We start from the raw sequence: 25,378 nt of genomic DNA, 5'->3' as shown, positions 1-25,378 counted from the left end.
TGGGAGATGGGGGAGAAACTTCCCAGAGACCTAGCTCCACATCCTGACACTCCTTAGCATATGGAAACCAAGAAGTTGAGCTTGCTTCTTCCAGAGAGTCCTATAGTCAAGATAGTTAGGGAAGGGTTTCTCTGTGGGTATCCCAACTAAGACAGGCACTTTTAGGAAGTTGGATCCCCTGACCCACCTTCCAGGAGAACATTATTGCTGTGGGAAGAGTATCCTAGATGATGTTTTATTACCAGCCTCCCTAATACTCCAGCCTTCAAGGTAAGGTGCATAAAATGGGAAGAAGAAGAATTGTTCTACTGGGCAGGATATTGGCAATAAAAGCAAAAAGGACTTGAGCCTGTCAAAATCTGATTCAGCCTAACTCACTTCTGTACAAACACCAAAGTGGAATTAATGCTAAGTTAGGGCTCTGAGAAAATCCCCAGGAGGTCATGGAAAACACAACTGGGCCAAAGAGCTGCTTGAAAGTCCAGGTTATAGATAGCAGGCTCCGTGACTGGAAGGTCTGGTTTCCTCACCAGCCATCCCATCTTCTCAGACCTTCTATAAGGCCAACAGGAATTTAGAGCTGCCCCAGTATCACTTGCCTGTGCTGGTGCCTGGAAGGCAAGAACTTTGGAGTTCTTTGTACAGAAAGACAATGCATAGCTTCAGGGGTTAACAGTTCTTAGAGAGGAAGGTGAGAATAAGAATGCAAGGAGCTCTATCCTGAGGTCAAAGGGTTTTGGTTTGGACCACTGCCATTCCTAAAGGGAATGACAGCAACAAACCAGCAGAGTATGCCAGTTACCTCATGGCCATTCTAATAACTGGCCACTCTTCTCTCTTCCTTCAGACCAAAATTACCTGGCACCAAAAAGGAGAAAAAGTAGTCAAGTCAGGCTCAATGGGATGTCAGCCCAGACATGGTAGGATGGGACTTCAGTGGATAAGATGTGAGCAGAGAGCATGAACAGGAGCACCTCTACCCTCCTTGATCCTGGGGGTCCTGTCAGAGATGGTCTTTCCACAATGGGCATGTACCAGATCACCTAACTCTTGGAGTCAAAAGACCTGAGTTCTTAATTCACTCTGGAGCTGCATGGCCTTGAGCAAATCTCTGACTCATGGTTGTCAAAGAATCCCATGACAAATGTATGTAGATGGCATTAAACACTCTAGTAAACAAGGTGCTGTTTTTATCAACAGTAAACAGATGGGATCTTAATGCTAGGATCTCCCATTTGGACAATGACTCACATCCATTCTTAGGAAATCCTCACAACCCTGTGAATAACCAAGTTAAAAATTACTTATTTTTAAACAGATAAAGAAACTGACACACACAGAAGGTAAGTGGCTTTCCCCAGATCACCAGGTAGTAAGTGGCAGAGTCTGGACTAGAACACACCACTTCTGAATCTTTGGCTAGTTCTCATCCCATGGTCACCCTCAGGGTGGCCAGAGCTTCCTAACTTAAGACAAAAATAAGGAAAGAAAGAAAAAGAAGAAAGGGAGGGAGAGAGAGGAGGAGAGAGAGAAAAGGCAAAAAGGAAAAGAGAAAAAGAACATGAAATTTAAAGTTTTTATAATACTATGCAAGTCAAACAAAACTTGGCTGTGGGCAACATTGGCCCACAGACCAACAAATGCAATCTTTGCTTTAAACTTTTTCTTTCCCCTTGTAATTATATTTGGGTCCTGGGTCTATCTTAGAAAATATTAGAAGGGAGGAAGAGAAGTCCAAACAATAGGCCCATGAAGGTCACTGGCATCAAAGGAAAAGGCCAGGGAAGGATGCTGGCCTCCTCTAGTATTAGTGTTCTAGCTAACATAACAAATTACCAATAAACAACACAAAATTACTATCTTACGGTGCTGTAGGTCAGAAGTCTGACCTGGGACTCATCAGGTTAATGTCAGGTGTGCAGAACTGCATTCGTCTCTGGAGGCTCTGGGGGTGAATCCATCCCCTTGCTCATTCAGGTGGTTGGCAGAATTCAGTCCTTGTAGTTGTAGCACTGAGGTTTTGTTTCCTTGCTGGCTGTCAACCTTTCTTTGCCTGACTGAAAAAGCCTCAACTCCTTAATGACATATTATATAAGACCACTGACAATTTGACCAAATCTGGATTTCCAGATTCATCTCTTGCCTCTCTTCCTCATGCATTCCATTCCCCAGCAACATAGTGTAAAACGTCCTTCCCTCTCCCACTCCATCTGGTGATAAGAGACATCCCAACAGTGACACCTCCTGGTTGTCTCCTCTCTTTTCCAACCATTTCCTCTGCTTCTGCAACACTTTTTCTCCCTCTTTGGAGATCCTTGTTTATATAGATCCCTCACCTACTAAACTATAAACCTTTGTAGGACAGAGACCATGTTCTGTTTTTCTTTATGCCTCCAATACCTAGCATAGTGACATGCAGATAATAGTTGCCCCATAAATACATGCTGATTGCATGAGTAAATGAACAGTGCTAGGTTTGAGAATATAGAGGAAAAAAGAGAATGTGCACTTTATGCCTGCCCTGACCTTCCAATTAATTATGCTGACTTCACAATTAGTGTAGACCGTGATGTTTACCAGAAAAATCAAATCAGTAATCAAATCTAATTGTGACTAGCCCATTAAAGAAGAAATATCAAATTTTCCTTATGAATTTTTTTTTATGTTCCAATAACTCTTGATACTTTAAGAACTCTCTATTTTTTTGAGGAACTTCATACAACCCATTCAAACTAAACAGTAACAGTAAGAGGCAGGGGAAAACAGCAAGAGAGACAGAGATCCACCTTCCACCTTCCATCTTCAGAAGCCTTCCAGCTGCATGTGTCAGGAAATGACATAAAATCTTCCCTCTTTTTACAAAAGTGTGAAAAGATGTCTGTCCTTCATTTTGAAAGCCTCCAACTGGTCCAAAGTGTTGCTGCAGAGGAAGGGGCAGCTTGTGTGTAGTATCTCGGGGTGCCAGTCCTCACCCCTATACTTCAACCAGAGCTGCAGATCATTAACCAGAATAAAAGATGTCCATATTCGCAATTGGTGGGCCTCCCATACTCTTCTTAAAGGAAAGGGCACAGGAAAACAATATGTTGCTCCCCAGAGGCCCTTAAGGTCATTTTCAATTCAAGAAATTCATGGAAATATTACTTCCCATTCTGGATTAAGACCATGGACCAGCCAGGCCCATCCAGAAGCTCTGACACATGGGCCCTCCCCTGAACAAGAGTCCAGGCCAGAAGGCCCGGCTGCCATTCCTATGAGCGTGTGCTTTTCCATGAGGCAGGCTGGTTTTAAATCCCATCTCCACTGCTTAGTACCTTTGCAATCATCAGCAAATTACTTAACCTTGTTGAGTCCCAACAAGTGCAAAATAAAGATGTTAATGTCTACCTCCAAGGTTTGTTTGAAAACCAACTTGGAACAATGTAGGCCAAGTGCACTGCATGGGGCCAGGCACAGAGCTGGCAGAGAGGACATTGGTTGCTCCCCCTCTTTCTACCTTTTCCCTAAATTTCCTGGAACATGAAGGAAATGATTGACCAGGAGTGACATAGTTGAAGAGTTAAATCCTGAAAAAAATCTGAATGCTTTTCTTCATGTGGTTCATGAGCATTGAGTAGCCAGGACATCCACAAACCCATGAATTTCTGTGTAATTTCTACATAGTCACTTGGAGGATTTCTTTATGTCCTATGAATCTACTATTAATAGGAGGTAAAAAAAAATTTTTTTCCTCCTGAGCCCCTAACAGATACTTTAAAATATCCAAGACCCTTCATGGACCATTTACTATGTGAGAGCTGGGATGGAAATCACAAGATTTATTTTACAGGTGAACTAATGGAGGTCTGTAGAGAAGTCTCTTTTTGCCTCTTGCTTGCATGGTTACTGAGAAGTAAGATGTAACTCTTATCTTTGCTCCTAAAGTGTTTTATTCCTCTGGCTTCTTTCAAGATTTTTTCTTTTATCTTTGATATTCTGTAGTTTGGATATGATGTGCTTAATTGTAGGGTTTTTTTGGCAGTTATTCTTGGTGTTCTTTAAACTTCCTGGATCTGTGGCTTGGCTTCTAGCATTCATTTGGGGAAATTCTCAATCGTTATTGCTTCAAATATTTATATTTTTCCTTTCTTCTTTTTCTGGTTTTCCCATTACATGAATTTGTTTTCCCATTTGTAATTGTCCCACAGTTATTGGATGTTCTCTTCCCTTTTTCCAGTTTCTTCTCTTTTTACCTTTCAGTTTTGGAGGTTTCAATTGACAAAACCTCAAGCTCAGATTTTTTCTCAGCCATGTGCGATCTACTAATGTGCCCATCAAAGGCATTCTTCATTTCTGTTCAGTTTTTTTTTTTTTTATCTCTAGCATTTATTTTTTATTTTTTCTTAGAATATTCATCTCTCTGCTTACATTACCCATCTGTTCTTGTCTTTTGGCCACTTTTTGCATTAGATCCCTTAGCATAGTGGTTTTAAATTTGTGGTCTGATGATTCCAACATCCCTGCCATATCTTGGTCTGTTTCTGATGCTTGCCCTGTCTGCAGACTGAGTTGTTTGCCTTTTTGATGTTGTTGTTATTATTATAATTGTTTTGGGGAGCCACAAACTGCCCATATATGACAGCAAACTTAATCATAAGTATCATGTGTATTTTGATAGAACAGCTCTACCAAGTGGCTATTCCCCTGCCTCTCTCCCCTCAGGCCTCCCTGTTCCCTGAGACACAACAATATTGAAATTAGGCCAATTAATAACTCTACAATGGCCTCTATATATTCAAGTGGGAGGAAGAGTCACATGTCTTCCCACTAGAAATGTTTAAGCTTAGTGAGCAAGGCATGTCAAAAGCTGAGACGGTCTGAAAGCTAGGCCTCTTGTAGCAAAGAGTTAGCCAAGTTGTGAACACAAAGGAAAAGTTCTTAAAGGAAATTAAAAGTACTATCCCAATGAACACACAAATGGTAAAAAAGTAAAATGGCCTTATTGCTGATACAGGGAAAGTTTCAGTAGTCTGGATAGAAGATCAAACCAGCCACAACACTCGGTTAAGCCAAAGCCTAATCATAGCACGGCCCTGACTGTCTTCAATTTTATGAAGGCTGAGAAGGGTGAGGAAGCTGCAAAAGAAAAGTATGAAGCTAGCAGAGTTTGGTTCATGAGGCTTAAGGAAAGAAGCCATCTCCATAACATAACAGTGCAAGGTGAAGCAGCAAGTGCTGATGTAGAAGCTGCAGGAAGTTATCCAGAAAAACTAGCTATGATAATCAATGAAGGTAGCCACACTAAACAACAGATTTTGATTGTAGATAAAATAGTCTTATATTGAAAGATGCCATCTAGAACTTTCATAGCTAGAGAGAAGTCAAACCCTAGCTTCAAAGCTCATTTGTTAAGGGCTAAAGTACCTGGTGAATTTAAGTTGAAATCAATACTCATTTCCACTCCAAAAATTCTAGGGCCTTCAAGAATTTTGCTAAGTCTACTCTGCCTACGCTCCATAAATGGAACAACAAAGCCTGGATGATAACATATCTTTTTATAACATAGTTTACTGAATATTTTAAGCCCACTGAGACCTATTGCTCAGAAAAAAAAAAATTATTCCTTTTAAAAGATTACTGCTCATTGACAATACACCTGGCCACCCAAGAGTCCTGATGGAGATGTACAATGACATTAATGTTGTTTTCATGCCTGCTAACACAACATCTATTCTGCAGCCCATAGATTAAGGAGTAATTTTGACTTTCAAGTCTTATTATTTAAGAACTACATTTCTTAAGGCTATAGCTGCTATGATTCCCCTGATGGATCTGGGCAAAGTAAATTGAAAACCTTCAGGAAAGTATTCACAAATGAACATTAAGAACATTTGTGATTAATGGGAAGAGGTCCAAATATCAACATTATCATGAGTTTGAAAGAAGTTGATTTCAACTGTCATGGATGACTTTAAAGTTCAAGACTTCAGTAGAGGAAATAATGGTAGATGTGGTAGAAATAGCAAGAGAACTAGAATTGGAAGTGGAGCCAGAAGATGTGACTGAATTGCTTCAATCTCATGGTAAAACTTGAATGGATGAGGAGCTGCTTCTTATGGATGAGCAAAGAAAGTGGTTTCTTGAGATGGAGTCTACTCCCAGTGAAGATGCTGTGAAGGTTGTTGAAATGTCAACCAAGGATTTAGAATATTGTGTAAACTTAGTTGAAAAAGCAATGGCAGGCTTTGAGAGAATCAACTCCAATTTTGAAAGAAGTTCTCCTGTAGGTAAAATGCTATCAAACAGTATTGCATGCTACAGAGAAATCATTTGTGAAACAGTCAATCGATGTGACAAACTTCACTGTTGTCTTATTTTAAGAAATTGCTGCAGCCACCCCAGCCTTCAGCAGCCACCACCCTGATCAGTCAGCAGTCATCAACATGGAGGCAAGACCCTCTACCAGCAAAAAGCTTATGAATCTCTGAAGGCATCAATCATGGTTAGCATTTTTAGCAATAATGTATTTTTTTAATTAAGGTATGGACATTGGTTTCTTAGACAAAATGCTATTGCATACTTAATAGTTTACAGTATAGTGCAAACATAAATTTTATATGCAGTGGGAACAAAAAAATTCACTTGACTCACTTTATTCACATTATTGTGGTGGTTTGGCATTGAATCTATGATATATCCAAGGTATGCTTGCATAGTCTTATGATTAGATCGTAGGCTTTTAGTGAGCCTGTGCTGCTGGGCTGTCAATTTTGCAAATGCTTAGCAGTTTTTCCTTTTTTTTTTTTTTTTTTAATCTTTACCCATTTAGGTGGTCCAGGATGGCCAGAGGGGGCTGGATTTGTGTATTTGCCTTCTCCCATATGGAAGTCTAGAGTAGCTGGAGTTGGCTATTTTTCTTTCACCTGGGTTGGTTAGACTCTGATAAAACCCCAATATGTTAGATCTGGTAAAATAATTTCTCTTGTGGGCATGCCTTTCTCAGAATTCTCTGGTGTGTTCAAAATGGTTACTTTTTGCCTCCCTCTCCTGGAAGCCCAAAGGGATTTTTCTCTGATCTTTACTGTGAGAACCTGGTAGAGCTCCTGGAGGTAAAATGCACAAAACTGTGAGTCCTGCCCCTGTGATTGAGTCTTCCTGGATTTTGTTTTGTTTTGTTTTGTTTTGTTTTATATCCCCAACTTGTCCTTACAGAACCTCTAGCAATTTATCAGTTACAGCTTGAATTTCTTCCCCCATTTTTGGTTCTCACTGAGGTGGGTTTCTGCTCTGGTAAGTTGAGATTCTCTGTACTCACCTGTCTGTTTCAGTTTGCCCTGTGATCTTCCTCCTTTGATCTAAGAAGGCTTGTTGATTTTTTAGTTTGTTCAGTTTTTTTACTTATTGATAGAATGGGGTGATGACTTCTAAGCTCCTTATATGCTAGATCAGAAACCTGAAGTCCTGGGAGATTTTTTAAAAGATTAACCTAGGCCCACAAAGGTTCTGACTTAATTGGTCTGGGATGGAGCCCAAGTGATTCTAACATAGAGCCAGGGTTGAGAACTACTGACAGGTGCCACATACATTTTACTGCTGAAGGAGAGAAAATAGGCAATGAGAATGAGTACAGAGGGCTTTGTCTTCTTGGTCATCCTAGTCAGCCTTCTCTGGGCTAGATCCAGTTTTTTGGTATCATCAAAGGAAATAGCTACATGACATTTTACATCTTTTAAAATATATTCACAGTGTTGTACAGTCATCAATACAAACAATTTTAGAACATTTTTTGTGATCTGCAGTTCAACTTGGAGAGTACTGCCATCTTAATATTAAGTCATCCAATCCATGAACGTGAAGCATCTTTCCATTTAGCATAATAACACTGAGACTTATATAATCTTAAAACAAAAATCAGCATTATGGGTATGTCTTGCTTTCTATAGCAGCTGAATTTGGTAATAGTTGAATAAAAATCCATCCTTATATCAAATTATTTTCTTAATTAAGACTTTATTTTTAGAGCAGGTTTAAGTTCAGGGCAAAATTGGGGAAAGGTACAAAGATTTCTCATATACTCCTACCCCACACACATGCATAACTCCCCCATTATCAGCACCCCCACCACCACCACCAGAGTGGTACATTTGTTACAACTGATGAAACTACATTAACACATCATAATTACCCAAAGTCCAGAGTTTACATTAGAGTTCACTCTTGGTGTTGTACATCTAAAGGGTCTGGACTAATGTATAATGACATGCCATTATTAGTGTATCATACAGAGTATTCTTACTGCCCTAAAAAGCCTCTGTGCTCTGCCTATTTATCTCTTCTCCCCTGATAGCCCCTGGCAACCACTGATCTTTTTACTGTCTCCATAGTTTTGCCTTTTCCAGAATGTCATATAATTGAAATCATACAGTATGTAGCCTCTTTATATTGGCTTCTTTCACTTAGTAAAATGCATTTAAGGATCCTCCATGTCTTTTCATGACTTGACAGATCATTTCATTCTAGCATTGAATCATAGTTAATTGCCTGGATGTCCCAGTCTGTTTATCCATTCACCTACTGAAGGACATCTTCGTTGTTTCCAAGTTTTAGTAATTATGAATAAAGCTGATGTAAATATCCATGTACAGGTTTTTGGGTAGACATGTTTTCAGTTCCTTTGGGCAAATACCAAGTGGCATGACTGCTGGATCATATGGTAAGAATATGTTTAGTTTTGTCATCCAAAATGGCTGTACCAGTTTGCATTCCCATCCACAATGAATGAGAATTCCTGTTGGTCCACATCCTCACCACCATTCAGTGTTGTCAGTGATCTAGATTTTGGCCATTCTAGTAGGTGTGTAGCAGTGTCTTGTTCTTGTTTTAATTTGTATTTCCCTTATGACATATAATATGGAACATCTATTCATATGCTTTTTGTCTATCTGTATATCTTCTTTGATGAGGTTCCCATTAAAGTTTTTGCCTATTTTTTAATTAAATTATTCGTTTCCTTATTTTTGAATTAAGAGTTCTTTGTACAATTTTAGAGAACATCCTTTATCAGATATGTCTTTTCCAAATATTTGTTCCTGGTCTGTGGCTTCTCTTCTCATTCTCATGATACTGTCTTTCACAAAGCAGAAGTGTTTAATTTGAATGAGGGCCAGCTTATCAGTTTTTCTTTCATGGTTGATATCTTTGGTTTTGTATCTAAAAAGTCATAGCCATACCCAAGGTCATCTAGGTTTTCCCCTGTGTTTTTCTTCTAGGAATTTTATCATTTTTAACTTTAAATTTAGATCTGTAGTATATTCTGAGTAAATTTTTGTGAAGGGTGTAAGGTCTGGGCTTACATTGATTTTTTTGCATATGGATTCCAGTTGTCCCAGCACCATTTGTTGAAAAGACCACCTTAGCCCTATTGTATTGCCTTTGCTCCTTTGTCCTTTATATGGGTCTATTTCTGGACTCTCTATTCTGAAAATTGATCTATTTGTTTTATCTATTGATAAATTTGTCTGTTCTGCTGATCCATTTGTCTGTTCTTTTGCCAATACCACATTGTCTTGATTAGTGTTGCTTTATTATAAGTCTTGAAGTTAAGTCCTCTGACTTTGTTCTTCTCCTTAAATATTATATTGCCAATTCTGGGTCTTTTGCTCTCCATATAAACTTTAGAATAATTTTGTTGATATCCACAAAATAACTTGCTGGAATTTTTATTGACTTTACATTTAACATATAGATCAAGTTGAGAATTGACAACTTGATAATATTGAGTCTTCCTATACACAAACATAGAATATCTCTCCATTTACTTTTTTCTTTGATTTAATTCAACAGATTTTTGTAGTTTTCCTAATATAGATCTTGCACATATTTTGTTAGATTTATATCTAAGAATTTCATTTTGGAGGGTGCTAATGTAATTGGTATTGTGCTTTTAATTTCAAATTCCACTTGTTCATTGCTGGTATATAGGAAAATGATTGGTGCTTGTATATTAACTTTGTACCCTGCAACTTTGCTTTAACTACTTATAATTCCAGCAGATTTTTTGTTGATTCTTTGGGTCTTCTACATAGATAATTATGTCATCTGCAAACAAAACAGCTTTATTTCTTCCTTCCCAAAATGTATACTTTTTATTTCCTGTTCTTCTCTTATTGCATTAGCTAGAACTTATAGTATGATGTTGAAAAGGACTGGTGAGAGGGGACATCCATGCTTTGTTTCTAATCCTAGTGAGAAAGCTTAAGTTCTTCACTACTAAGTAAGATATTAGCTGTAGCATTTTTGTGGATATTCTTTATGAAGTTGAAAAAGTTCTCTATTCCTAGTTTACTGAGGATTTTTATCATGAATTGGTATTGGAATTTGCAAATACTTTTTCTGCTTCTATTGATATAATCACGTAGTTTTTTCTTCTTTTTTAGTCAGTTGATGTAATTGATTACATTAACTGATTTTTGAATATTAAACAAGCCTTGTATACCTGAGATAAATCCAACTTGGTTGTGGTATATAATACTTTGTATATATTACTGGATTAGATTTGCTATTATTTTGTTGAGGATTTTTGCATCTGTGTTCAAGAGAGATATTGATTATTTGTTTTTTCTTGTAATACATTTGTCTGATTTTGGTATTAGGATAATGCTGACCCCATAGAATGAGTTAGTATTCCCTCTGTTTCTATTCTCTGAAAGAGACTGTAGAGAATTAGTGTAATTTCTTTCTTTAATATTTGATAGAATTTACCAATGAACCCATCTGGGCCTGATGATTTTTCTTTTGGAAGTGTACTAATTATTGATCCAATTTCTTTAGTAGATATAGGTCTATTTAGATTGTCTATTTCCTCTTAGGTGATTATTGGCAAATTGTGTATTTTAAGGAATTGGTTCATTTCATCTAGGTTGTCATCTAGAGCTGTTCATAGTATTCCTTTATTATCCATTTAATGTCCATGGGATCTGTAATGATGTCCTCTATTTCATTTATGATATTCATAATTTTTGTCCTCTCTGTTTTTCTTAGTAGCCTGGCTAGAGGTTTATTGATATTATTGATCTTTTCAAAGAATCAGCTTTTGATTTTATTGATTTTCTCTATTAATCTCTTGTTTTCAGTTTCATTGATTTCTGCTCTGGTTCTTATTTATTTTTTTCATGCCTACTTTAGATTTAGTTTGCTTTTCTTTTTCCAGTTTCCTAATGTGGAAACTTAGGTTATTAATTTTAGGTCTTTCTTATTTTTTAACATATGCATTCAATAATATAATCTTTCATCTAAGTGGTGCTTTTACAGTATCTCATAGATTTTGATAAGTTGTATTTTGATTTTTATTTAGTTAAAAATATTTTAAAATATTTTCCGATTTTTCTTCTTTGACCTGTGTGTTGTTAGAAGTATGTTATTTTATCTCCAAGTATTTGGGGATGTTCCAGTTACCGTTCTGTTACTGATTTCTAGTTTCAATGCACTGTGGCCTGAAAGTACACATTGTATGATTTCTATTCTGTTAAATTTGTTAAGGTGTGTTTTATGACCCAAAATGTGGTATATATTGCTAAATGTTCCATGTGAACTTGAGCATAAGGAGTGTTCTGCTGCTGTTGGTTGAAGTAGTCTATAAATGTCAATTATATCCAGTTGATTGATAGTATTACTGAGTCCAACTGTGTTCTTACTGATTTTATGCCTGCTGAATCAGCTTATTTCTGACATAGGGGTGTGAAGTCTCCAACTATGATAGTGGAATTATCTATTTCTCCTTGTAGTTAATTGTTTTTGCTAATGTAGTTTGACACTCTGTTGTTAGGTGCACACATGTTAAAAATTGTTACACCTTCTTGGAGAACTGATCCTTAATGCCATTATTTAATTTCCTTCTTCATCCCTAATAACTTTCCTTTCTTTGAAGTCTGTTATGTCTGAAATATGGCTACTCCTGCTTTCTTTTGATTAGTGTTAGCATGGTGTATTTTTCTCCATCCATTTACTTATAATCTATATGTGTTTTTTATCTAAAGCAAGTTTCTTATAGACAACATATAGTTAGGTCTTGTTTTTTGATGCACTTTGACAATTTCTTATTTTAATTGTTATATTTAGATGATTGATGTTCAAAGTGATTATTGATATAGGTGGATTGTTATCTACGATATTTGTTGTTGTTTTCTATTTATTGCCTTTGTTCTTTATTTCTATTTTGTCATCCACTCTTTCTGTCTCTTATGGTTTAAGTGAGCTTTTTGTATGATTTCATTTTCTTGATTTCATTTTCTCCTCTTTCTTAGCATATCAGTTATACTTCTTTTTTGAACTTTTTAAAAAAAGTTTGCAATATAAATTTATAACTAATTCAAGTCTATTTTCAAATAATACTATACCACTTCATGGGTGGTGTAAGTTCCCTATACTCACAAAATAGTCCTAATTCCTCCCTCCTGTCTTCTGTATAATTGTTGTCCCTCAATGCATTTATATATACAAACAATAAGCATATATACATACATATATATATAACATACATACATATACATACATACATGTGTATATATATGCACATATGTATATATATACATATAGTTGGTAAAATAATTTTTTTGCAACTTACATTAATAAATGTCCATGGAAATTTTTGACCACCTTCAACACATACATACAACTTAAGTGAAGCAAGGCCATATACCAAAAGTATTTCTGTTAAATTAAGGAGATAAATGTTTTTTAAAAATAGAATAAAGAAAATTCAAGGTGAAGTCATGTAATCTCAGAAAGAGAAAGACTTCCTAAGCATGACACTATGGTAAAAAACTGAAAAAAAATAATGATATATCGTTATACATAAAGATCTAAAGTTTTTATTCATCAAAATTTTACATAAACAAAATTCAAATATAATTTAAATGGAGGAATGCATAGAACATATTTGATAAAGGAATTAATATCATTAGTCTATATAAGAACTCCTTAAAAATGACAAAAAGTGAGCAGCTCAAATTTTTTTAAATGGAGAAATAACATGAACATTTACATGAAAATATTATTCACAAATGGAGGATATAAATTTTTGGTTTCAGAGTAGTCACAGAAATCCAAAATTATACAGGAGAGTCTATTTTTTACCTACCAAACTGACAGAGATATTTGGGGGGGGGTTCTTCTTCTTTTTTTAAAATAAAGAAACTTCCTCTTGCCAGCCTGAGGGAAAAAAGACACCCTCATATAGAAAAAGGAGAAGTTTATGTGGTACAACTCTTCTGGAAAGCAATATGGTAATATAAAACAAAAATATGAAGACCCTTAAATCAGTTATTCCAATTCTAGAAATTTAACTCTAAAGAACTAATAATAGGTATTTACAAAGACTAATTTCAAAATAATTGTAGTGTCATTACTATAGAGAATTAAAAAAAAAAACCACTAAGTGTCCAACAAGAAGGATGCAATTAAATAAATCATGGTGCAGGCTACAAACAAATATTTAATAAAATGAGAAAATATTCATGAATGGAAGTGGATGCAGAAGCAGTATTATGCTATGACTCAAGCTATTATTAATAATATATATATATATGAGTCCCAAATATTATTTGATAACTACATAAAGAATATGCATCTTTTGGGTGCCTGGATGGCTCAGTCATTTAAGTGTCTGCCTTTGGCTCAGGTCATGATCCCAGGGTCCTGGGATCGAGCCCCACATCGGGCTCCCTGCTCCACAGGAAGCCTGCTTCTCCCTCTCCTACTCCCCCTGCTTGTGTTCCCTCTCTCGCTGTCTCTCTCTCTCTGTCAAATAAATAAATAAAAACAAAACAAAAGAATATACATCTTTATAATACCAGAAGTTTAACAGTAATTATTCTAAGTGTTGGGATTACAAGGTGGTATCTATTGTCTCCTTTCTTCTTTTCTAAAATTAACTTTCCTGGAACCCCGAGTTGGCTCAGTCCATTAAACATCTGCCTTCAGCTCAGGTCATGATCCCTGGGTCCTGGGATTGAGTCGTGCATTGGGCTCCTTGCTCAGTGGAGAGCCTGCTTCTCCCTCTGCCTGCTGCTCCCCCTGATTATTCTCTCTCTCTAACAAATAAATAAATAAAATCTTCAAAAAAATTAAGTTAAATTAACTTTCCTTCAGTGAACTAAAATTAAACACACACACACACATTTAGACACATATTTCACATATTTCAAGCAACAACTATAATTTTTTTATTTGCAAAAGGATGAAGTTATGTGCTTAGAGTAGCTTCTTGGAATGTTATTCATATTAATAAAAGGAAACAAATAAAAATAAGTCAAAAGATGTTTAAACAATCTTTGATAACATAATTGATAGAATATTATTTAGTCATTTTAAATACTATAAATCAATATACACCAGTATATAAGACCAATTTTTGGGGGGGGACTCTATGCTTGTATATATTAAGTTTTTTAAAAAGCAGCATCACATCCGAAGGGGCACATGCACCCCAATGTTTATAGCAGCAATGTCTACAATAACCAAACTATGGAAAGAGCCTAGATGTCCATCAACAGACGAATGGATAAAGAAGATGTGGTACATATATACACAATGGAATATTATGCAGCCATCAAAAAATGAAATCTTGTCATTTGCAATGACATGGATGGAACTAGAGGGTATTATGCTAAGTGAAATAAGTCAATCAGAGAAAGACAATTATCATATGATCTCACTGATATGTGGAAATTGAGAAACAAGGCAGAGGATCATAGGGGAAGAGAGGAAAAAATGAAACAAAACAAAACCAGAGAGGGAGATAAACCGTAAGAGACTCTTAATCTCAGGAAACAAACTGAGGGTTGCTGAAGTAGAGGGGGGTGAGCGGGATGGGGTGGCTGGGTGATGGACATTGGGGTGGGTATGTGCTATGGTGAGCGCTGTGAATTGTGTAAGACTGATGAATCACAGACCTGTACCCCTGAAACAAATAATACATTATATGTTAATAAAAAATAAAAAAATAAAAAGCAGCATCACAATGGAGCAATACAATAGAATGTCAGTTATGCAAAACTCTTCCATGCATGTAAATAAAGTGAGGTGGAATATGGAATATTAAAGTAGTTTGTTATCATAATGAGTGTGTGGGTGTTTTTTTTAAATTTCTGATGCTCTCATGGTATTATTTATCCAATAATATGAATTATACAAATTAGACTTATAAGATACAACAATTCATCTTATAATAAATTTGATTACTCTTTTTAAAAATTAATTTGTATCTTAAAACTCAAGTTTATTTCTGTTCTGGTTATTTTTGACTCACCTTACTTATTTAAAAAAAAAGAAACCCAACACCCAACAAGTCTTGTTTTGCTTTTAATTCACTTCGCATCCAAGAACATACAAGAATCTGGACTGGAATCTGGACTGAAATCTGGAAGGACCCTGGCCTTGACCTGCCTTGGCCCTGGCTGTGTCATTGGGCAAATCATTGAACATATCTGAATCTGTGTTGCATCCACTGAATGGGCATGACACCACCTAACTTGGGAAAGAGGCAGGTTGGTTGCTATTCACACCTTGGGGCTAGTAGAACTTCACCATGGAGGACCATGATTTCTTCCTTACCTTGGGTCACCAAACTGGAGAAGCAAACTGAAGACACAGTTCAAGGACAATGGCAAATAAACTCTGCCCTCTGGAGACTCTTTGCTGCCATGGATATTGGCACAGCAGTATGTAAGACCAGTGTTTTTTGGGGGGAGGACTCTTTGCCTTATTTCCCACTCACTAGTTTTTCATGTTGTTCTAAATGGCATAGGAGAAACGCCAGTCAGTCTGTAATTCTGGGGTGGGGAAAGAAGCTGCTTTTAAGGCCACTGACCTGCCTACAAGGGCTGCCTGAATCAGCCATGGGGGGATAAGGATGTACATACAGAGAGGAGGTCTTGGGGGGGTGGCTTCCAGTCTAGAGCAGAAGTGAAGAGAAGTGTAATACAGTGAAACAGAGGAGACACCATCCGAATCCTCTCACCCCAGGTGGGTTTCCACCACTGCAAGGACTACGTGGCTTATGTGTGAGCCACACACGAAGATGTGGATGGGAGCATCTACCAGGTGACCGTCAGTGAGGAGTCACTGCCCGAGGGCGGTGGAGATTTCATCCTGGGCTATTAAAGCCACACGCACAGCGTCCTCATTGGTGTCACTGAGCCCTTCCAGATCGCGCTGCCCACCTCGGAGCCGGCCAGCAGCAGCACAGACAGCTCAAGCGCCAGTTCAAAGGATGAGGATGACAGTATCCTGGAGCTACTCGCACCCAAGTCCAGTAGCCCGAGCCCTGGCAAGTCCAAGAGACACCGTAGCGGCAGCCCAGGCCTGGCCCGCTTCCCTGGCCTTGTCCTGTGGCCCTCATCCCGTGACCGCCCTGCTGCCAGCCACAGCCCCTCACCCCAGAGCCTCCGCCTGCCCCGGGTGCCCCCGACAGCAGCAATGACGGTGGCAGCCAGGGCAGTAATGAGGAGCGACCCTCTGGTCTGCCCGGTCCCTGGGCCTTCCCACCGTCTGTGCCTCGAAGCCTCGGCTTGCTGCCTGCCTTGCGCCTGGAGACCGTCGACCCTGGTGGTGGGGGTTCCTGGGGACCTAATCAGGAGGCCCCAGCCCCCAGTAGCCAGGGCCGGCAGGGGCTGGAGGAAGGGGGTCTGGGGCCCTGAGGGTGGGTGGGCAGATGGGCCCAGCTGGCCGCCACTGTGCCCCGATCTCCTGCAAACCCACCTGTGTTCCTCTTGCTGCTGCTCCGGCTTCATCCGCACCTGCCACTCTGTCCTGGCCAGGGGTGGCCAAGTGGGGTCCCCCAAACTCAGTTCTGGCACCTCAACTGTGACAATCAGCAAAGCCCTATCTGCCCCCATCTGAGATGGGGTGGGGGGGTTGCAGTCCTGGAGGTCATCAATTAGAAATTAAATTCTCCAGCATAAAAAAAAAAAAAATGAAGTGTAATACTGTGAAACAATATATTCCATATATCAGTGACTTCAGAACCCTGGGGTCCAGTCACCATCTTCAAGTGGCCAGGATGGTGATGCCACATACCCCTGTGGAATTGCTATCTTCTTCATAGACTAATTCAAACTTCCTAATAAATACCTTTATACTTCTAAGTGGGGTCACTTAATTAAAGTCAATAAACAAATTTTATAAGAACTAAAGGAGGGAGCCAGCTTCGCATTATGTCAAGGATGATTCAATGAAAGAATGCAAGTATTCTGTAGGCTGGAAAGCATTGTGCAAAAATAATTCTTAGCCAGATAATTACAGTTTATGTAACTGCTAACCAGCTCTAGTGAGAAGGGGAAATGTATACAGAGGAAAAACCATAGGCTTCTGAGCCAGATAGGGTTCCGTTTCTGGGTCTTACTAGCTGTGTGATCCTGGACAGATCATTTACACGCTCTGCATCTCATTTCCCCACCTGTAAAATGGAGAAATAAAACTATCTTTCAGGATGATTGTGTCAACGTAAAAAATATGTAACAGCCTAATAAAATACTGGACACATGTTGAATAAATATGAATCCCAGCCCACCACCACCACCACCACCATTCTTGTGCATTGTCTACTTATTTTCACAAGTCCATTTATCACATGATAAAGCATGTCACTCAGCCATGTCTTGGAATCTCTTGGAGGGAAAATTAAGGTTTTTTTATTTTTTGTGTTTTTTTAAAGATTTTATTTATTTGACAGAGAGAGACACAGTGAAAGAGGGAACACAAGCAGAGGGAGTGGGAGAGGGAGAAGCAGGCTTCCCGCCGAGCAGGGACCCCAATGCGGGGCTCGATCCCAGGACCCTGGGATCATGACCTGAGCCGAAGGCAGATGCTTCACGACTGAGCCACCCAGGCGCCCCAAAAATTAAGTTTTTAACAAGGTCCTAAGTCACTCACACACACACACACACAAAAGGCATTTCCTTTGGACATTCTGAGGTCATGTTTTGCTCAATTTTAGCTGAGACTTCTACAAAATGAATCCTTACACTTGTGACCGTATATGGGACAAGCCTTGCACATGCCTGACTAAATGAGATGTCCTGTTAGCATTTCCAGGCTCACCACTTTCTATGTCAGGCCTTTGTACATCTATTTCTAAGTAAATATCATTTGTATAAAACTCCTGGGGGTACAAGCTTGCACATCTTTGAATGCCACAGTATCAGACTCAACGCTGCGGCTATTTTAAGGAATGCATGTTTTTGTTCTTTTTCAATCCCTGCAAAGTTATTTTGACTTTATTGGTCTCATCTTCCAAATGTGCCTTTACTTGTCCTAAGTTTTCTAATGTATGATTTACACTTATTAGATTAATTTGAAGAGGTCCAAGGTGAAATATTTCTCCAGGTGTTTTAATAGTTCCTGTATCTTCTATTATCTGGAATAACATCTTGTTCTTTCTATAGTGGGATTCAGTAACTGTTATGGTTTTACACATCCTATGTTCCTTATTTTTCCTTTGACTCCGATAGGTTAGGGTGGAGTTTGGCTTAGTGCACATTATCCTGGTCCAGTTTCCCGTGTTGTATAGAATTTGTGGAGGAGTCATCAAGCCCATAGTCACAGGTACTTATATCCACAGGCTAGCAGTGCTAAAGTTAGTTTGGTTCCATTCCAACAATATATCCTTAGGAACATGTTTTCCTTCAATTATAAGGGTGCTTTCTGAGGCCTGTAGTCTTCCACTTTCCCTGTTGGTATTGGGGAGTCACAAAAGTGTGGAAACTCATTATCGTGTTTTTTTCTTTTAAGTGCCAATATTCTAATTTCATAGCTGCCCAAGGAATCACAGCCATTAGGCTATGTGGTATCTACTTCTGGTTGGGCTGTCTGTTATCTAAGGTGACCAGTATTGCCCCGAGATTATAGCTGTTCTAAGAGTTTTCCGCGTATCAACCAACCTGAAATGGAACAATCTATAAAGAAACATGTTTTATGTCCTTTTTTAGTATTTCATTATTTCTACCATTCTCTCCAACTTTTGTGTTAGATTTCCATTGTTCTATTTACTTTCACTTGAAATTTGCTTTGTATAATACATTGCTAATTTTATCTATGTATACCCAACAATGCCATTGCATTGTGTTAAATTCAGATTGTTTGGCTTTCAAAATTTTTTAAGTTTAATGTGATTTGATCTACCTCGAATTGAGAAAAGGCAGTTGCCATTATTCTTCCAATTAAACCTCCTACCAGTCCAACAATAAACTAAAAGGGTCTCCTTCCTTGTAATGAATCTGGTTCTGGTGTAAGTTGTGCATTCAGCATAAACAAAAATGGATAAAATGGACCACAATTTGGGTATCTATATCTGGCTTGAAAATCCTGCATATTAAATTTCAGAACATAGCCTATTATTGTAAGTTCCAATATGACCAGGACAGGTTTTATTAACATAGGTTCCCATATTCTTGGGGTAGAAACATGTGGTGTAAGATAGAAGCCTCATGTATTCCATGAAGGACAGTGATGTGTGTTATATGCTAAGTTTTCTATGTGTCTTTTACACACCTTGCAAGGTGTTCCTGTTCTTTTAAAATCTGGACATGATATCCATGGATCTATTGTTGATTTTCTCATAGGTGAATACAGATTAAACAGTGTAAATTGGGAGGATAGTAAATGACCAGTTTTAGCCAACACTCCCTCTATTTATCCCATTCAGAAATAAACAATTTCCATGTTAGGACTTTATGGTCAGAAGTCGTTCCCCTCTGTCAGGGGTCTCCTTTACTTACTCCAGAATAGGCTGTTGGAGTTTAAGTGTAATTGGCTTATTTTCTGTTAGTGGCTCTGTATTTTGTAGGGCCTTATCAAGTGCCCAGGGGAGACTTTCAAATGATTGGTATCTGTTCTTGGAGCATGGGTACTTAGCTCAAAATTCTATCAGGTAAAATTTGGGGTCCTGCAGTGTTTTTATCCTCAGACACCATTTGCAATCCTCTGTGAATATAGGTACTTTCATTTATATTTAGAGTCCTCATTAGCTGGTACCAATGTACTAAAATTTCTGACAGTATTTCTGAAATAAGTTAAGGCTGCCTCTTGAGTCTCTGTCCATCTGAATTCCCTACTTTTCCTATTTTATAAATGTGTTTTAATATGATCTTCTTATGTGGTATGTGCTCTTCCCAATATTGAAACAGTCTATCAGTTTGTGACCTGCTGCTTTTGTGATAGGAGTTTGTATGCTATCTTCTTTATAACTGGGTCAGTTATTTTTCTGCCTTCAGAGGACCAAATTATACCTAGAAATCTTACTGTAGTGTGGGGTCCTTGGACATTATTTGAGTCATTTGTCCATCCTCTGAGTGTAAGGTATTCTATTAACTATATTGTGACTCTAGTCTGTTGTTCCAAGTTATCTCCATAAATAAGGATGTCATCAATACAAGAAATGCTGTAAGACCTGGATGTCTTGTGTTAGAAGGTTATGAGCTATTACTGGGGTTGTTAAGGTATCTTGTTGATAACCTAGTATACTTGATATCACGTGAATGCAATCATGGGTGGCTCTCCTTAGCAATTGGAATAGCAAAGAGCATGTCAGATAAGTCTATCCCCATGTAATCAGTTCTAGATCCAGTGGTGATATTGTTTATGATAGCATCTATTTCTGGGTTCCCCCCACCAATTTGGGGAGGTTGTTTGTTTAAATTCCTATAATCTACTGTAAATCTATAACACTCATCCAGCTTTTTAATAGGCTGGATTGGATTATTATAATGTGAAACAGTAGGCATAATAATTTGTTTCTTTAGGAGTTCCTGAATGTTTCCCTCAAATTTTGTACTATTACCTCCATTCCAAGAATGTTTTCTAAATTGGGATTTATAATCTATATACCCATGTGTCCCTGGTGTTAATTTTCCTCCTAATCATTGAATTAGTCCAATTTTTGGTTAAAGTTTTCTAAATGGGGACACCTGGGTAGCTCAGTCAGTTGAGTGGCTGACTCTTGGTTTCAGATCAGGTCATGATTTCAGGGTCCTGGGATTGAGTCCTGCATAGGGCTTCTCTCTCCATCTCCCTCCCTCTTTGCCCCTCTCCTTCCCCCTTTGCTCCTCCCCTGGTGCAGGTGCTAACCCTCTCTCTCTCTCAAATAAATAAAATCTTTAAAATTTTCTAAATGAGTAGGATATCCCTGTATCATTGTTACTTGGGACCCTGTATCTAACAACATAGTGGTATATGTAGTATTTCTGCTTGCAAAACAGGTTTCTATTGATATGGCCTGTGTAATATATCTGGCTTGGGCCAAGAGACAGTGACCACAGAGTCTCGGGGGCGGGGGGGCAGCTCATGGGGTCTGCTTTCCTTAGACTATCAGTGTCTTGTCTATTAATGGGATTAGGTTTTATTTTTTATTTATTTATTTTTAAAAATTTTATTTATTTATTTGACAGAGACACAGCGAGAGAGGGAACACAAGCAGGGGGAGTGGGAGAGGCAGAAGCAGGCCTCCCGTGGAGCAGGGAGCCCGATGAGGGGCTCAATCCCAGGACCCTGGGATCACGACCTGAGCTGAAGGCAGACGCTTAATGACTGAGCCACCCAGGCACCCTGGGATTAGGTTTTATAAAGCAGTTAGTATTTATAGTAAATGGGGTAATGGGTATATGCAGGTTTATTTTCTATAGGTCTATCTACCATAAAAGCTTGGCTGTTTCCATTTCTCTGCCACTGTACATACTTTGTTGCGTTCTTGAGTTTCCATTTTTATAATTTGTGTTCAAGGGTGGTGATCTAAATGATTGAGGGAGCCAAAAAGGCCTTATAGACTTAGGTCTGTTTCGATTTGGTTTATTTTCAATAGGTGTAAGCCTGTTTTGTCTATATACATGAGGTTTAAAGCTATAGCCTTTATCTTAATTCCTCAGCTGTTCTTATCAGGTCAATCAGTTCTGTTTTTCTGGCTCATGCAAATACTGTAAATAATGCTGTTCTATCCTGTAGGATACAGGTTTTAAGCTGACCTTTTAATTTGTTCTGTTGCTTCCACATGTATCAGTGAGGATGTATGTCCTCTATCACAAGTCAGAGTTAATACTCCTAATTTCAAAATAATGAAATATAATAATGAAATTAAATATATTAGTAGCTTCCACTGTAGTTTTCCATGGAGATGTTTTAAGGGATAATATATTAGGTGTTGGTCATCTTAACCTCCAGTTTGCTGCTACCTAAACAAAGATCTTTGCAAGTTAGTATTATTTTCTCCAGATGCTCTAGGGTATTGATTCATTTTTGCATTAGTGGTAATGGGTTTGAAGTGCATGATGTCTACTCTGGGGGGGATCAGGTTTTGTCCTCTTTGGACCTTCTATGGCCAAATCAGGTTGTTGGAATTCCATTCTAATTTTTGTCATTTCTTGTCTGGTATTAGCATTCTCTTCAGTGACTCTGATTGGTTCCATATTAATCATTTGTTGTAGTTTTGTCTATTATCATGGGCTTTTAGCTTCTAAATAATACTGTTGCAAGACTTCTTTTTCTTCGGTGCCCATGGTTCTTGGTCACACCTCTTTGAAGAATGAAGAGGTAGATCAGAGGAAGAGTGGTGGGCAGCAAAGCAAAGTTCATTGAGCAATAGTAAAATTTATTGAACGATAGGACCATGCTCCTGAAGAGGGAGGCAACCAGAAAGGGTTGCCAATTTGGCATTTAAATCTAAGGGTTTTTATGGGCTCTTTAGTGTGGGCTGTTTTAATCTGATTAAACCTCCTTGCACCCATCTCCCCATCAAGTTTTTCTCCACAAGCTCATCTACCTATCAGGCAGTTAGTTGTTCATGTGGGAAAGTGGGAAAGGGTGAAGGACTCCTTCCAGGGTGTTGTTTCCTAGCCTCTTGATCCCTGAGGTGGCCCTAAGGCATGGCAGCCAGTGCAGGCCACCAGATCAAGCTCTTTGTTTAAATATTTCATTGGCTGTTGAGCTGGCCCCCAGGCCTTGAGTGAGGACACAGAAGGCCATTCTCTTCCTTTCTGACAAGTTGTAAGTCTTCCCAGTAGGAAGACTTAAAGCTGGGGCACTGGGTAAAGCCTAGAATAACAGGATGGGGTCTTTTTCTGTCTAAGAGTTGTTTCCTCTTAGGAAGGGGAGGGAGTGGGGGGGGATGGCAGGGGCCCTTTTCCCTGCCTGCCTTTTTTCCAGCTATCCTTCATTATTACCAGGGTCAAAAGCGTTGAAATAGTTATTATTCTCAGGATGTAGATTGGTGCCTTAGAGGCAAAAGGCTCTGGATTTCTTCCTACCCTGGAGATAACTTTTTGTGCTAGCACTTTTCCTTTCTGCCTGTTGGCATCTGTGTTAACTAATGCTTCTAATAAGAGCACTGGATTATCTTTCTTAGTTGCTCTTTTTAATACATGATATAACTGACTGGGTTGGGTGATCAGGCCAATATCTGGAGGTTTTAAGTTTTTCCTAAAGTCTTCAGTAGGTCTCTATGGATCCTCAGACCTTAATAAATAATCCACTCTACACCTAAACTACCTCTTGAATAGTTTTGGTAAGGTTAGTAAGTGAAGTGTATATTTGCTATTGTTTTGCTGTCTTTAACAACTGTGTTCAATGTATGTTTTATCGTAGAGATGCCTAATAGGATTCCAAATCATTTATAATATGGTAAAGCAGAATAAGATCATCGTTGTGGCCACTATTAACATCCAAATTATAGTGGCTCTATCAATTTTATCTATTCAAAGCCTGGTTATAATCTCAGTAGGATGCCATAGATAGTAAACAGTATATTAAGTTTAAAATTTGTCAAGCCATTAATGGGCTTTATCAGATTTTGGTTAATTATAAATTTATTACAATTTATCACCTGTTTTTAATTTACATGGAATATGACATATTTCATAGCAATGATCAAAGTTAATTATTATTACTTTGGTTCAGGTTGCAGGCTATTGCAGACTATACCATTTGTTTTGTTTGAGGAGGTGAATTAAAGCTCAGATCCTGAGTTTGTCTTTGCCAAAAATTTACTCAACATAGGTGATGTGGGAAGCAAAGGCAGAAGAAAAATTATTACATTTCCTTACTACTTACAGCCCATTGACAAGTCCTTGAAACAGGAAGAGTGACATTCCTTTAGGGACTCAACTGATTTGATGTTGATATTTTGCTAACAGCAAAAGGCAATCTTAGCCCAACCCCCAAGATCCTGTGAGTCTACTTTAACATACAAAAATTCCTTTGGAAACTTCATCTCTAAACCCCCCAAGATACGTGTTGGCAATCATCCCCAAGCATATGACCCACCGATATACATCTGAAGGGTCTCATAACTAAGGTTTTATTAGACGGTAATAAATGACCATTTCCCAACAATAGCTAGCCCCCTCAAGGTCCTGGAAACCTTGCTTCCAAAATTCCTTAGAGACACGCTATCTCTAACTTCCTCCCAGCTTGAAAATATATAATCAACCACCCCTCATGACCCCAGTGAGCTCTTTCTGCCCATGGGTTCTGTCCCCTGTGCTTTAATAAAATCACCTTTTTGCACCAAAGACCTCTCAAGAATACTTTCTTGGCCATTGGCTTCGAATCCTAACATCTTCCCTACATCAGTAGGTTCACTGTGAAATTTTACAAGCCAACTGCACACAGAATAATGTGTTTTAGTAAGCCAGTTAAGAAATACCATAGTCCAAACCAATGATAGATGAGTCACACTATTGTTCCAGGCAAGGGGAGATGAAATAAAGTTCAGATTTAGTTGAGGTGCACTTTTGTTAAAAATAAAAAAATTTTAAAAAAATATAGCTGAGTAAATTAGAATATCTAATTGATTTTATTAAGCAATTTATGAATCCAGCAGCATCACATATAGCAAGTAGAGAGATGCTCTGAGGAGTTGTACAAAATTGACAGTTTTTATAGGAAGGAGGGTGGGGCAAGGAAGTTATTAGCAAAAGAAAAGAAAGGATTATTTCAGGCCCGGGCATCTTCTTTTAAGGGGAGAGGAACCAGCAGGGTTTGTTATCATGCAGATAAGCTCAGGGAAGCTGTTGAGGAAATTTCAGACTGACCTTTAAAAGGTCCCATTGTGGGGCTCCTGCGTAGCTCAGGTTAAGCATCTGCCTTCGGCTCAGGTCATGATCCCAGGGTCCTGGGGTCACGCCCCGCATTGGGCTCCCTGCTCAGCGGGGACCCTGCTTCTCCCTCTACCTCTGCCTGCCACTCCCCCTGCTTGTCCGTGCTCTGTCAAATAAATAAAAATAATCTTTTAAAAAATAAAAAATAAATAAAAGGTCACATTGCTGGGTGCCTGGCAATCTTGGTTAGAAGAGTGTGCAACTCTTCATTTGCAACGATGTGGATGGAACTGGAGGGTGTTATGCTGAGCGAAATA

The 25,378-nt window shown here is 38.4% G+C and overlaps 1 pseudogene; it reads left to right on the top strand.

The window, feature by feature from the left end:
* Window positions 1–5,944: 5,944 nt before the first annotated feature.
* On the top strand, window positions 5,945–16,753 carry LOC145721994 (phosphatidylinositol 4,5-bisphosphate 5-phosphatase A pseudogene; annotated as a pseudogene).
* Window positions 16,754–25,378: the final 8,625 nt, after the last annotated feature.

The sequence above is a fragment of the Leptonychotes weddellii genome, chromosome 6 (assembly GCF_054177405.1).
Source record: "Leptonychotes weddellii isolate Sample4059 chromosome 6, ASM5417740v2, whole genome shotgun sequence".
Taxonomy (NCBI): Eukaryota; Metazoa; Chordata; class Mammalia; order Carnivora; family Phocidae; genus Leptonychotes; species Leptonychotes weddellii.
This window is presented reverse-complemented; position numbering and strand designations above follow the sequence as displayed.